This window comes from Macrobrachium nipponense, chromosome 10 (genome assembly GCF_015104395.2).
Source record: "Macrobrachium nipponense isolate FS-2020 chromosome 10, ASM1510439v2, whole genome shotgun sequence".
Taxonomy (NCBI): domain Eukaryota; kingdom Metazoa; phylum Arthropoda; class Malacostraca; order Decapoda; family Palaemonidae; genus Macrobrachium; species Macrobrachium nipponense.
The window spans coordinates 81,298,892-81,315,534 of NC_087204.1; the positions used below are offsets into that span (position 1 = coordinate 81,298,892).

A 16,643-nucleotide genomic window follows, 5' to 3' on the forward strand; every position below is an offset into this window, starting at 1 on the left:
GCTTTTTTTTTTTTTTTTAATTACCTCCATCCCAGCTTACTATCTTCAGTCTAGCTGTCCAACACTTCTAAGTGTTAAGTACATCTTAGTGCAACTATGTGGTTTTCCACTCAGTTCCTACTTCATTCATTTTCTCGATCTCTTCATCTAGCTATCCATCAATTCCAGCTCCCATTTTCCACTGTCTTGAGTGTCCCTGTGCTTGGCTCGATAACCAAAATTTCACGCATCAAATCAAATTGTATTGGTAATCGCGTAACACCTGTCGGGCCACCTGTATCCAGGAATACTCTGTAGGAATGGGTTATACCTGTTTCCAGTGTTCAATGATTGGTTCTTCCGCTTACTGCCAAGGTCTGGAATTGCTCCGTTGTCCAGGACAATTTTCTTCCTTTTTCTCTTTCCTGTTTTTCCGGCTTAAGGCCTCCATTGACTTTAGAATTTGAACAAAGCCAAAATGCATGATATATTTATTTGTGCCTTCTTGGTCCCTTTAACGACATGGTCTATAAACAAATTCAAATAAAAGAAAAAAGGACTTACGACTTAAACGAGTTACAAATTTAACTCATTTCTTGAGAGTTTTGACAGTGCGCCGCTAAGGAACGGGGACGATATAGAAAAATATTAAAATTGAAAACTTCCGGGCAACATCCTTCATTCTTACTTTGATCTTCTTTCCAGATCAATTGTGTCTTACTGGAATTACCGGGGATTCAAGAATGAAACAGAAGATGGACGGAGTCGGTTGCAAAGCGTCCTATGCAACTGCAGGTAACAATGTTAAGAATTTCGATGATATTAGATTGCCTGCCCAAGTAGGTGCATATAGTAATTACAAAACACTTTGCAAGAAAATTGCCTAAGCTTTCAAGTAACAAGCCTGATTAAAGGATTGATCTCGGGTTTCTTGCTGGGAAGGTGAGCAATAAAAAAAAAGAGAAAAAATATTTATATACTACATACATGTATTATATGTGTATATAAAATGAAACACTAGGAATAAATCTTCACCGGTTTGACCTTTAGTTTTCTGAGGCATCTTCAAGACTATCAGTCCCCATATAAAATGCCTGGTAAAATATAAAGTCGAAACCTGTCAGGATCTCAACCCAGTGTTTGGTTTTTCTCTGTCACCAGTACAAATTGGAAGATAGATTAAGAAAACGTTTATCTTATACTAAATTTCGGTCCATTGTCCACAAGAAGTGACAGCAAACAATTTTTCCATTGAGCTGCCTGAAAGGATAAGGAATTACTTTACCTGTTAATTGCTGACTACATTTTACAGACAGATTTTGTATCAGAGCCAAATCATCGCCTTTGTTGCACAGTAGAAATTTTCTAAACTTAAAGTAAAGGTAAAAAATTACAAATTAAGTTTTGATTATCTGTTTTACACAATTCTAGTCTTCCATAAATTATTTAGGAAAAGTAACATATGGGAGGTACTTTAAAACTAATTTTGTTTTTTCCGTGGATTAGTGAAGGTAACAAAAAAACCGTGCAAACAAAATCTAATTTATTACTCCATCTCTTCTGGATTTCCGTGGATGATTGAAGCCAAGTTTAGAAAAGTGGAATAAACATTGACATTTACCGTGTTTAATTGCTATTCCATTTTTCTAGGTTTTCATCGCTTTGTTACGGAAAAATTGGGCAAATGGAGATCAATATACAAATACGCTTTGAATAATTCCAAGAGACTTCACGTGGTCTTCTACGAAAAAATTAAGAGAAAAAATCCTTTGAGGGAGATTCGCGATGTCCTTCGGTTTCCTGCAGGTGAGACCCAAAAGGAGAGGTTCCTCTGTCTCTCGAGACCATTTGGAGGGCAACGCTAAGGGATCCCCAGAGGCATGAAGATCCCTTATTGCCTTAGGGGAGAAGAAGGCCCTTGCGAGTGCTCTTGAGGAAATCAATTCCCTCCTCAATTCAAGGAAGTTTCCTCCATTACCTGACTATCATAAATATGACTCGTAATATGAAGATATGAACCGTGGCGTGAAGATATGTCACATAACGTGAAACTAGGCTAAGGCCATGTAAAGGGAAAATATACTAAGGTATCAACGAGTACCAGATATACGTAAGTAAAAGGGCTTTTTGCCTTTGCTTGGTTGTCGAAAATATGACTCCCAATGTACATGTACGGTGCCTGTTGTCACTTGATTTACTGATAAGGCACTCATTATGAAAAATATGATCCTTGCCTAATATGATAGCTATGGCAAAATTCAAACAAAATGAAAAAAATATGAATAACTTTGTTTCAAAACAATAATTAACATACTTATGCTAGACGGTTTTTCCGTACGTGATATGAAACCATGTGATTAACATTTGTAAGGAATGTTTTGTTATTAGGGTGACCTTCAGCAAATATTCTAGTGTCAAAACATGATACTTTATCTCAAACGACACTGAAACTTGTAATGTCACTTAATGTAGCAACCGTGGACTAGAATACCAGAATGCCTATGCAAAAGTGTTTCCGCCCTTTCCTGACGTAGTCTGAAAAAATATTAGTGACTATATTTGTACGTTCTAGAGTAGTTTTACCAAATATGATTGTTTATGCAACTGAGTATAATGATAATATTATTCTTTTAATATAAAAAGATTTTTAATGAAGCATTTGTTAATTTCATCCCGTTGGAAACTATGATGGAAATTAAATAAGTACTGTTGTCCGAAAGTTAGACACATATATTAGTAGATACATTTTCTGAGCGTTTGTTCCACTTGAATTTTGTGAACAGAATGATCTTGTCTGTTAAATGAGGAAAACATCTGCTGTCTTCGAATGCTACCAAGGTATTGAAAGTATTATTACAGTACATCGCAAATGTCTGACATTATAAAGAATAACAATTTTTTTAGGATTCCTTGCAACCAATCTCATAATGATGTAACCCAAGAAATATCCTTGAAGTATTTTCTAAGGCTGGACTATGGAGTTACATAACTTCATTACATTACAGCAGTGAGATTTGTATACATAAAATAGTCATAATTTAATATTTTATATACTCTCAGAGTTTTATATTAGCTAGTCAATGCATCAAACATTCAGTTTTCTCAAGTTGTTTGTTGGAAAAACCCTAGGTTGCAAGTAAATCATTGATCGAGGGAATTCCTTTGTGTCGAAGAATTACGTCAGCTATTATTTTTTCACCTGGCTGTAGAGAGATGAGATACCCCTTAAAATTAAATGCGTTATTCAATAACTACGAGAAGATTGATCGAGGGAATTCCTTTGTGTCGAAGAATTATGTCAGCTATTATTTTTTCACCTGGCTGTAGAGAGATGAGATACCCCTTGAAATTAATTCGTTTTTATTCAATAACTACGAGAAGATTGAATTAAGATATATTTACTTCAGAAAAATGCTAAAACAAAATTGCTAACAAATATTCTACCAGAGGAGAAATAAATCTGTCATAACATTTACAAGAGAACACAACTTCAGAAACATACGATGAAATCTCCCTCCGTATCTCCTCATTCCTTGTTATGTGAGTGAAAGGGAGAAGCAAATAAAGTTTGTGATATGAACTTTCCCAAAAGCTGTCTGTGATTTTTTCAATTCCTGAGAAATGTAGATCTTTCGCTGAACTCTTGTGCCTGCCTAAGGGACTGGACCTCGTTAAAAGTGAATATTATTGGAAATATTAAAACGTGTTTTAGCTGAAAAGATTTATTCATTATTTAACTCAAAAATAAAGAAAGGTTATTGCATCGTGTACCAAATTCCCACAAAACCTATTTCAAACTGTTTTATGTGGAAAGAATAAAACTTTATTAACTTAGTTATAAAATCCCTTTGCCTGATCTGAAGTATTTTATAATTAATAATATTCATTACGTGTCCTTAATTGTTAATGAAAGTTCGTAGAAATTATATTCTGAATATCATAGCTTATATAATGAGCGTTTATGCTTGATTTTACTTTATGTGTAAAACCTGCAGTGTCTACATTACTACTATATTTAACAGGAAGCTCCTTGAAAATATGGGCGTTTGTTCTGACTTACAGCTGGCTTCTTGTGACTCACTGTAACTCACTATGACTCACTGTAACTCATCGCCCTTCACATCAGACTACTCAGTTAATAGGCCCAGCCTGATGTAGCAGACCACGTATACGCACATCAGGTGTACGTAGAAATGTATACTGGCCTGACTAGGTCATGCTAAATGACTGGGTTTGTAAGAGAGGCCGTAAAAATATATTTCTTGTGATTGCCAAGAAATCGTTTTAAGTAGTTTTAGTATGATTCGAGCTTTAAATACAACGACAATAATGAACGTTTATGAGACATATCGGATTGAGTGATTTTTTGTTGATTGTGAGAGCAATAATCTTATGCATTGAACAAGCGTTTTGTAGACACTGAGTCAGTGACAAATAAATATAATATGGATGTGAATGGTTTATATGTTGTTCGTTGTTTTACTGATATCCTTCAATGCAAGACTTTCTGAGGCAAAGAAATTAAAAATATGGAGATCTAAGGACAGAAAAGATTGTATTGATCTCCTAAGAAGACAGGAAATACAAAGCTGAGAACAGATGCAAGAAATTAGCTGGTCATTTTTATTTCAGCTGACGCAAACCGATTGACAGTCAAAAAAACTTTCCATTCATCTCAAAAGAGAAGTTTTTGTTCAACTTGGAATTAAAGATATTCAATTCATCACGCCGGGAAAAAAAACATTTTGTCAAAATTTGATCAATTGTTTCCATTAGAATTTACTTGGTGTCATAGGAACCTTACATTTTTGGGGAAAAAATTCCATTTCTTTGAGAAAAAAAATTCCTTTTCACTCATATACGACTCTTTGAAAACAATATAGACATTTTCAATACGCGAAAAGGAATGTTTGTTAACTACATATCTTTCCTACATAATCTCACCCAGTTCCACATTCCGATTCCTGTCTTTCATCTAATTTCTGGACATATTATCTTGCTGTCAACCTCTCATACTCCTCTTTCACTGTCTCAATCTCTTAATGGTGGAAAGTGCCCCAGTGCTTGACTTGTCAGCGTAGTTTTAATCAATCATAATCCTATTATATATACGAATTTCTTCTGTTAGTAATCACATATTTTTTATTTAGACACCTATTTTATACTGGTCCGCTGGTATAGTGGTTAGTGTCGTGGAATGCCACTCAGTTGTCGCGGATTCGCGTTCCCTCCAAGGCGATGAATTCTTTGGAAGCTGAATTTAAGTCAATGGCTCCTGTGTTCTTACTTCATGTCAATAGATTTCATCTACTGAAATAATAAGATATAATGATACATTAGGCTTAGCAAAAAAAAATGACAAAAATACTATATCTCGAGAAGAAAGTCGGTCGAGAAATGAACATCCACCTTTTAGTTCATTGCAGTTCCTGCAATTGCGGAGCTGTTGTAATTGAGGACCAAACTTCCGCAAAATTACTCCCAAAAACTTAGGGAATTCGTTCGATTTTTGCATCGGAAGAACTTGCAAATTACTTACCGAAACAGGAAGCTTCGAACTAAGACACGTGGCTTGTTTTTCTATTTCTTCGTTAAACCGAGTGCTTTGCCTGTTCCTCATCGATAAATTATTAATCAACTAGCATGTTAATAGACACAAACACACACACATTTTATATATATATATAGATATATATAATATATATATATATATACATATATATATATATATATATATATATATATATATATATATACTATCTATATACGATATATAACATATATATATATATATATATATATATATATATATATATATATATATATCTTATATATATAGATAGATTATATAATAGTATATATATATATATATATATATATATATATATATATATATAATATATACTATATCTCTCTATATACATATATAATATATATATATATATATATATGCTTATAAATGGTGATAGCATTTCTACAATAAAATGGACGTTATTGTTACTGGGAATTGAACCCCATTCATTTTAGAACAGGCTACTGAGATCGTTAAGTGGTTTAGTATGTATTTTATGCAAAGAATGCTCGCACAGGAAAAGTATGATAGAAAACTAAATTAAAACAAGCTTATAAAATCAATCATATGAAAATCAGAAATAAATTACTATAAGAATTCCAGATATATAAGGGAGGACTTTTGTATGAAGAATAAATCCTTTTTACGCGTCATAGATACAAGACAAAGACCTCGAGGATGCCTTCTAAACGTCTATACGACTGGATTTCAGCCAATGCTTGAAATATTGAATACGAACCAGCTATAATATTCCGAGGCTAGAATATATCTTAAACCTCGTTATCAGATTATCATAATCCCAAGTCCAGGTCGACGTCTTAGCCGTTTCTCGTCCCAGGTCCTGCTGATATCTCCTATTCGTTCTCCCTCTCTCTCGCTCTATATCAGGTAAGCTGCAACGATGACTCCCACGAAACCAAAGTTCTCATAGTTCTCCCTTTGGCTTTGATCTCCTTTGAGTTGTATTTAGAATACTTTACGACTCCAACCTTCTCACAATAGAAGTTGGGTATATGTAACGTGTGGCACCTCCATAGATCCTCCCAGATATTCTAGTGGTTTTGCAATTCACGATGTTATACAACATATTTCGTAAAAAAATGGGAGATGAACATCAAATAAAGAAACTAATATGAATAATGCTAAAATATGCGATTCACGATTATGAAATAGCCCCAGAGAACAAATAAACAACGGTTTACGTTATATTGCCAATTTATGAGAGAGAGAGAGAGAGAGAGAGGAGAGAGAGAGAGGAGAGAAATGGTGAAGGTAAGCACTTTTCCACCAGTAGATTTATCTATGCTTCGCCTCACCTGTGTGGTATTAGCCATAACTGAAATCAGTGTTGTTAAGTCTGACCTCGGGAATGACGACAAGATGTAAGGTACAGTTGGACTTATTGCACCATTGTTGCAATAATATCCAGGAAACTGTCTCAAGTTTCTTTAGATTTGTCTAATGCTCGTTTTGCGATGGTCAGGAAGCAGTGAGACAGATATTTTGATAAGTTGGGTTTGGGAAAGCAAATGACGGTGAAAAACAGAAAAATTTCCGCATTGTTATAATATAGAATTGACTGGGGCAAGGGGCGTGTGATAAGTTTCAGTAAGGTAAGGAATAAATTTCAGATATTCAAGGGATCATCATTAATGTAAACTCACACACCATGTAATTTAGACTATGAATTGCAATAGGGACAATAAAACAAATAGAACAGCTTTTTCTGAAATATTTAGCCACATAATCTTTTAAAAATTGACTTTGTGGACGCATAAGTATTCATATATTTGTTTTAATGTGACTTTATAATGAAAAAAATATTTACTTCTTGAAGTCAGGTTAGGTTTGTTGGTGAGGTTATGTTAGGTTAGGGTTATGTTAATTATAACATAAACAGGTGTAAAGTAGAGACACTGAGCTTTATCTACTTTAAAATTTTACCTTGCACATATATTAAAGAAGTTAATGCAATTTGACAGTTGCTATTTTTTTCAATCGCCTTTTCATCTTGTTTTTATTGCAAGCAGAAATGCTGTTATTCTAGTGACATGACATAGCTTGATATTTTTCCTTGTAAATATATGAAGATCTAGGTAACAAAGGAAAATAAATACACTATATTGGTAATGGTATTATTATTATTCCTTAAATAGCATAAGAATGTTAATGGAAAACATTACATACATCAAATCAAATGGTAAAAGATTCCGAGTCCTCGGAGACGACTCTTAGCCTAACTAGATTTTCCCTGGCATTGAAACATTTCCTTCACATTTCCAGCAGTCCAGATTCCCCGGATCCTGTGAATATCAAGAAGACCTTCCAGCGTCACTCATCCCCATGCAAGAGAAAACAGGGAAAGCGTGGGAAATTTGTTTTGAGATCTCCAGTTCCTTTTCCGTAGAGTAAGAAATCTGATCATGCGTCATATTTTGTTTGGTTCCCTCAGATTTCGAAAATTAATTATATTAGATACTGAATAGCAATTTTCTTGAGAAATATATTCAGTTCTTGGGGGGCTACAATACTTTATTCCTCATGAATTGGAATTTTGGATGCTTAGTTATGTACAGAGAGAAGCAATGAGAATTACATATTCAACAAGGAGCCTGAAGATTATGGGCTTTGAAGATAGATTTTGAATTCATTTTTGAATTCAAGTCTCGGAAGCAACTGTTTGTAAAATAATGTCCCAGGATATGGCATATTCGTAAATAACCTTCAATTTATGAGTATGACCTTCCCTCGAATACTTCAAAAGTCATATCCAATGCTCAATTACAGTTTGAGTTTTGGTCATTAAGTATTACCTCAACCTTGGTCCTTGAGTCTACTGCATAGATTGGTGAATTCCCATCACCAATAGTCTGAAGTCTTTGTATCAAAAGAATTGAAATAAGAATGCTATGGAGAATTATCCATACAGAGATAGAGAGATAGGTAGACTGACACACAAACAGATAGGTCATCTAATAAATGCTTGCCAATGGTGGAACAATCATTGTACAGGGTTCTGTTCATTAAAAATAAGCTTAGAATACCCTAGAAGATATAGAGATGCAAATTAAAGCTATAGTTACTGGCTTCCCTAATATATACTATTTTCTGTAATACCTTCCTTAAACCCTGGATTATATCAAATCAAATAAAAAAATATATATATTACTTTGCACGTTTCCCCGCTCTAGCTATGGTTCCTCTTAAATGAATCTATGGGTGTTTGAAGAAGATGGCATCATAATTCAGAGCAATAATACATCCACATTTTATCATGTAATTCGGTCAATAATCTTTTTCAGAAAAATCTAAAGCATGATATTGCGATCAGGGTTAGTTTCTTTCCAAGTTAAACCAGTAAACCGCAAGAAGAGTCCAATGACCGAATTTGAGTGAGAAACTTCACTGAAAACCTACTATATAAATAAATAATATATTGCATTCACAATGGCCTTATGTTTAGGGGGAGCGCTGACAACATAAGGCCCCATTATATAGTAAATGATTGCTTCTACTTTATGATTGCGAGGATTTGGAAAAAATTTTTAAAAAATTTCCCGGTGGGGCTTACAGCTCTGTCCCTACCCCCTGATGATAGGGTTAGTTTTGCTTGCCAACCCACTCATACCGTAAGTTCTAAATCTAAACCTTAGTCGCCCCCTTCCCCCCGGCCCCGGCCCCAAACCACCCGACCCTAAACACCCTTCCCCAACCCGCCCACCCCGCACCCCACCCCGTAAGAAAAAACTGAAATGACGGCACTGCATACCAGCGATGAACAAAATTGTCCATGAACCAGTCTAAACATAGCGATAACGTTTCAAGATATGTTTATTTTACACGTATAACAGTCCAAAAACACTGTATAATTTACTTGATCCCAATACCCAGAATTGTTCATACGGACGTTTTTTACAAGTCTTTTTACATTTTGTAGCTCACAGTGCCATACAAGTGATGAACAAAATTGTCAGTTAACAGAAATAACATTTTTTTACCATTACCACTTCAGAATTTGTTTGTTTACACATAAAAAACAGTTTAAAACTGTTAATACCTCACATTCGATAATTCCTCAAAACTGGGCGGCAGGCGCACCCCTTCGATTAGGCTAGCTTGATGAAAATGTCTATACAACAAAACAAACATCATAAACGTTAGTAGTGTTCATGATAGTAATATTAATATCAGTATTAATATCATGTATTGGTGGACTGGGATCAATATCTTTTTTTTTCTTTTTATTCTTCTCCATCAAAGCAGGAATTGAATTTGATGTAGTATGATTAACACAAGTTCTCTCTCTCTCTCTCTCTTCTCTCTCTCTCTCTCTGTCAGTAGGAGTATTCATCTGTATTTTCTAATTATCTCCTTCCAACAAATTAGGGTTTGAAGATGATGAAAGACTAACGCACTATCTATCAATCTATCTCTCTCTCTCTCTCTCTTGTCTATTCGTTCTCTCTACTGCTTACGCATACCGAGGACTTATATAGTCCTCGTCATCATCTCTCATACCTTGATGAGAAGTTAATGAAGTTTTAACGAGATTTTTAAAACTTTAGGTCTGACGAAGAATCAAGGGGAATGATGAAGGTCTTAAAAAGCTTATGAGGGAGAAGCTATTCCTTCCTTTGCCTTTTCCTTGAGAGGAATAAGGTAGAATGCACATCTGTATATCTTATTAGTTTGTATAATGTTTGGGAAAACTAAATCTAGCGTTTATCAGGAATATGTACTCAGCTAAAAAGAAAGCGTAAATGATACCACTGTCGATTAAAAGAAATGATAAGGCAAATTTCGTTATCTATTGTTAATATATACAAGGACAAAAATTTGTACATGATGATAGTGTTGTACACACCACACACACACACACACACACACACACACACACACACACACACACATATATATATATATATATATATATATATATATATATATATATATATATGTATTACACACACCCGTGCGCACTCATATATATATATATATATACACTCCATTTCTTTCTCACTTCACTCTAAGATTTGCTCATAAATAACAACTACACAAGTTGCAGGCTAAAGGTAATTTTTTGCTTGTCTTATAATGCACCAGTAGAAATATGTCAGAAATATACGTATAAGTAAGCTATAACAGACAATTATTAGTTTATCTATAGTCCAGCATTTAGATATATCACAAAGGTTTATCTTGAACTATATATATATATATATATATATATATATATATATATATAATATAGTATATTATATATATATATATATATATAATATATATATTATATATATATATATATATATATATATATATATATATATAATATAATTGTCGCTCATTATCAGAAACGCCATTATGGATACGTATATATTTTAATATGAATTGAGCAGTACTTTTATTCGAAAAGTGCAAAGAAATTGCAATACATCCAAACGTTATTCCCTCAGCTTTTATCAGTAACTAATAATTTCTTTTGCGAGCAGCTAGTTGATTGGACGATCGCTCGGCAGAGGGCCGAGGTCGTGTTGTGGTTTCTGTCAAGGAAACGGAGGATTTTATACGACTTCTAAGGCACTGAAGGCGTTTTAAATGTACTCGCAGGTGTGAAAAAAACATGCAGTGACTATTTTGCCCCTCCTTTAAGTAAAGTAGGAATGTGAACTTAGCATTTATTTAGGTGCAAAACAGCAGGACTCATTGCCCCGGATTCCTGGCCGGGAAAACCATATGCCCTCGGCTATCTCGAGGCGTCTCTATAGCCAACTTTAGCGAGTAGTAAAGTTGGCGACGACGCACAGTCTTTTGTGCCCAGCGAAAACCAGACGCAGTGACTTCCGTTTTCTGTGTCTCCAGAATGAATGCGCCAAGGTTGAAAAGAATTAATACCATAGGTATTAGATACTTAGTGGGTGCAATTTATGAAGACGACATTCCCTTAATTCTTGATGATACTTTACGTATACAGGACGATGAAATTGAGGGCATTGCAGATTTGGGGAAAACTAGATTAATTGTTAAATTAAGCTCAAGAGAGAGAAATATGAAAACATTTGTGAAGATTTCGGTGGCAAAGAAATCAGTGTAAGAGAACGACCTAAAAAATCCGAGTTGAGGATTTGTCAACTTACAGGTCGTATGTAACAGTGCGAAATGTGCCTTTTGAAATGACTGACTTTATGCTGAATGACATTCTTTCCAGATACGGAACAGTGAGTTATGTGAAGAAGAACACTCGAAGTCTGGGAAGATACAAAGGTATTGATAATGGTGTCAGAACAGTTTCTATGGATATTAATCGACAGATTCCTTCCTTCTTATATGTTGAATGTGCCAAGAGGTTTATATATATATATACTATAAAGGGCAGACTAAAAACTTGTAGACTTTGTGGGCAAACCAGCCATTTTGCTAATGAATGTGAAGTTGGAATTACACAAAGACTAAATATCATTAGTGAAGTAGACTTCCCTCATTTATCTGGCAATCAAGAAAATAAAGGAAATGAAAATGCCAGTAAGCCGCCAGGACCACCAGTAGACGTTCGAACTTGTGAAGGGATGCCCCAAAACACTTCTATAATTGACCGTCCTGTCGAAGTCGGAAGTAACCCAGCATCCAACGGCCAACCAGACTTGCAAACGGAATCCGAAACGCTGATGGAGACTTGCCATTTGATTGACCTGCGAGATGACATTGACATTCCTCCAACTGTATCTGAAGAAAACAGTTTGGCCCCTATAAAATGGGACCTTAGAGCTTAATGGTGGGACAGACGTATTGAATGCAAGTTGCTTCATCGTACAACGAACTACTGAGACTGATGCAGTACCTCTTGTTGCAACCTACGGAACAATATCGAGGAGGCGAACGTTTGTTCGCCCGACAGTAATCCTGTCGAAGTCTTCACCTAGTGAGAATGATATGAGATCTTGTGACGTCATGGAAGAATCAAGACATTTTGAAGGCAACGTTGACGAAGACAGAAGTAACACCGACACAGCGCATCCTATGAGTCAAGATTTATTTAGCTCAATTATCCCCTCCAGAAGTCAAGATGATATACAAAATCCAACAGGCGATTTAATGTTAACACCCTTTAATAGTTCCAATTATTATAAAGGTGCTAATGACACGATGTCAGAACAAGAAAGTTGTTGCTCAATAGAAAATGAAATACCAGCAGGTCAAAAATGTAATAATGATAATGAAACCACAGTGACCGATGAGTCGGACTGTAATTCAAGCATTGTAGAAAACATGAAAGTAAACAAAAAGCGAAAGCAACGTAAAAATGCAACAAAAAAGAGTAAAAGAAAATCTCATAATAACTAACATTCATTAGGATAGCCACCCTTAATATTAACGGTATTAATGATAGAATGAAACAAGAGATGCTACACTCATTTAAACACCTTTAACAAAATAGACATTCTTTTAGTCCAAGAAACACAATGTTAAGGATATTAAAGATATAGAGTTTTTGTCATACAGGTATAATGTAATTTTCAATCCAGCCATTTGTCGTAAAGGTGGAACCTGTATTCTCATCAAGAAGACTTTAGATTTTGTAATTAAGCATGTTGAAAGAAGTGGAGATTCTAGAATATGTTCTGTACATGGTGAGGTGAATGGTAGCAAGATTTCGTATTGTTAACATTTATGCTCCTTCAGGTCATAATCATACAAGGGAACGGGAAGAGCTTTTTGACAAGGAATTGCCCCTACTACTTACGGTTATGGATAATAGCCCTAACTATTATGGGAGGTGACTGGAACTGTGTTTTGAGTCCTAGAGACAATTCTAATAATAGTGAATCAACGTGTCGAAATCACTGCTCAGATTAATTAGGACCCTTAGGTTTAATGATGTATGGTTTTTGCATAACAGGGAACCCCAGTATACTTATGTACGCACAAACTACGGTTCGCGCATTGATAGATTGTACTGCCAAACGCTCAAAGACAATGTAATTTCAAGCGAAATGCTACCTGTGTCATTTTCTGATCATTCCGCTGTCATTTGCAAATTAAGATTAATCCAAACATTAGTATTGGAAACTCATTTTGGAAACTTAATACTAGTTTACTAAAAGACGAGGAAATTAAAGAAAAGTTTAGGAGGTTGTGGACATTCTTGAAAACACGTAAAAGGAATTTCTATCATATCAGTAATTGGTGGAATGATTTGGTGAAACCAGAAAAATAAAACAATTTTTCGTCAGAGAAGGTAAAAGGATTAGCAGGCAGAAGTTTGGGGTCATCAATTATTTTGAAGCAAAACTAAGGAAACAATACATGAAACTTAATGTGTCAGGAAACTCAGATTTTGCAGATATTACTATTCTCAAAGACAGAATAAACAATCTAAAATCTCAGATTTTAGAAGGGGTTAAAGTACGATCGAGAATTCAAGACAGGATTGAAGGGGAAAAAAGCCTCCTCTTACCTCTTGGACAGCAAAGAGCAATAAATAGTAAAAAGGTCGTGACAGAAATAGTCGCAGAACGAAACATAATTCCGAATCTTGATGAAGGTACTGTTCTCACAAATAGCCAGGCCATTGAACACTATGTGTTCAGGTATTACCAAAAACTTTACCGGAAAAACATTTGTGATGTACCTATGCAAAACTTCTTTATGCAGTTTGTAGAGAAAAAATTGACTGATTCTGATAATGATATATTTCATAAGAATATATCTCTCAGAGAGATACGTGATGTTATTCGTTCCATTGCTAACAATAAATGTCCTGGTATAGATGGCATCCCAATAGAATTTTATAAGGTATTTTGGGAAGATATTAAGGATGAACTAAAGCTATTGCTTGAAAATATTATAGAAATGAAAACTCTCTCCAAGAGTCAGAGTATTGCATGGTCACTCTCATATCGAAAGGCACCGATGAGAGTGCTTTGACTAATTGGAGACCAATTTCATTGTTGTGCTGTGACTATAAGATACTTGCTAAGATAATGGCGAAAAGAATGCAAACAGTTATCTTTAACCTTATCAGTCCCGAACAATTTTGTGTGCCTGGAAGATCCATAAATACATGTAATACTTTAATTAGAGATATTGTGTATTATTGTAGTAAGAAAAGAGTTTCAAGGTGCTATTTTAAATCTTGATGGTCGAAAGCATTTGACCGTGTTGATATTAATTTTGTACTTCGGATTCTTGAAAGACTAGGTTTTGTGATGAACTGATTTCCTGCATTAAGATATTGTACACGAATATTGGAAGTTGTTGCATTGTTAATGGTAACATTGGTAAATACTTTAGTGTGGAGAGGGGAGTCCGACAAGGCTGCCCTCTTTCTATGCTCCTTTATGCTGTTTTCCAGGAACCTCTGTATCTTGCTATAAAAAGAAATAGTTGTATTGAACACTTGCCCTTACCAAATGATAACCACATTAAAATTCTTGGGTTTGCCGATGATACAAAATATTTCGTTGCCAGTGACAAGGGAATTTTGGAGATTAGCACATTAGTGTCTAAATTTGAAGCAGCCACGGGTTGCATGCTAAATAAAAATAAGACGAAAATATTTGGATTAGGGCCCATGGGGTGATAGGTCTGTTTGGCCTTTATCATGGCTTCAAGGATATACAGGTTCTTTTACAACTTTGGGGAATTTCTATTTTCTTTTTTGATAATTACGAAATGGCTGTTAATTCTTCGTGGATAAATATATTATGTAAAATTAAGAATACTTTGGCGAGCTTTCACAACAGAAGACTTACATTCCATCAAAAAGCTGTTATTGTCAATACCTTGATTTTTTCAAAGACATGGTATGTTTCCCATATTTACCCTTTGCCTGTCAAATATTCAAAACTAATAAGTAAAGAAATTTTCTTTACATTTGGGGGAAAAAAATGTGAATTCATTAAAAGAGACACTTTAACAAAGTCAAAGATTGAAGGAGGGATAGGAATGTTAAGTCTTTTATGGAAGACACATAGTATTCTAGCTGCCTCTTTCTTAAAGTTACACTGTGAGGAGAAATACAATTTTATGTCAAATTATTATAACAAATTCACATATGAAGGGCTTGTTTACCGGAAATTCAACACAAAGAGACAATTCATGTGTAATGGCACCTATGTATTCTGAGGTCTTAGTAACAGTTAGGAAATGTAAAACATTTCAGAATTTTCCTTTCTTAAATCGAGAAAACTATATATGTGAACTTATTGCCAAAGGTACAGCCAACTGTTGAGAGTAGATACCCCTTTATAATTGGCCTCTGATTTGGGAAAACATCAACATGAAATTTAATTTCTTTCTGCTGCTGATAGGGAAATATATATAAATATATTCACGAAATATTACCCAATAAAAAAAAGGTTAAAAGAAATGAAAATAATTCAAGATTCTCATTGCCAGTTTTGTGATGGCTGAGGAATCAAATATTCATATGGTATATTTCTGCAAGAGAATTGCAAATGTAATAATATGGTTAAAAGGAGTTTTGAAGCTATTTTGTAATTTTATTCACTGCAATTCATTAGAATTATGTATTTTGATTTCCAGAGTCATCGAGGAAACAAAGGAACACTGCAACTTTAATTTTGTCAAGTTATATTGTAAATATATGGTTGTTCAAAGACAAGAATGTGCCTGAACGTTTGATTATAAATAGAATAAAAGCTTCGATTATAAAAAAACCAGAGAGATATCAAGGCCATTTGAAAGAGAAATTGTTAAAATATTTCACAAAGAATTTTTGTAACATTAAATGCAATGTATTTTTAGATGGAAATATATGTAGTTCTGGATTTATTGTAATGTTTTGTAAATAATTTATTGAATAAAAACTTAAAGAAAAAAAAAAAAGTTCTCCCAAGGTCAAGTAGGGCCTTCGCTACTTCGCAAACGTTGCTATAATCATTAACCATCCCTCACACCTTGTTAAGAAGTTAACGAGTCCTTTTACCAAGTTTTGATGAGTTCTAGGCTCCATAAGAAGTTAGATGACTGATGAAGAAGGATGAGTTCGCGAAGGGAGAGTTATTGCGCACATTTTTTTATCTTTACTTATTTGTAAGTGCTTGCTACTACGTATATAGTTCCTTATTTTTCA

General features: G+C 34.5%; 1 pseudogene; it reads left to right on the forward strand.

Annotated features, from left to right (window-relative positions):
* LOC135224016 (sialate:O-sulfotransferase 1-like) overlaps window positions 1–1,863 on the forward strand; it is a 26,461-nt pseudogene extending 24,598 nt beyond the window's left edge.
* The last annotated feature ends 14,780 nt before the right edge of the window (window positions 1,864–16,643 follow it).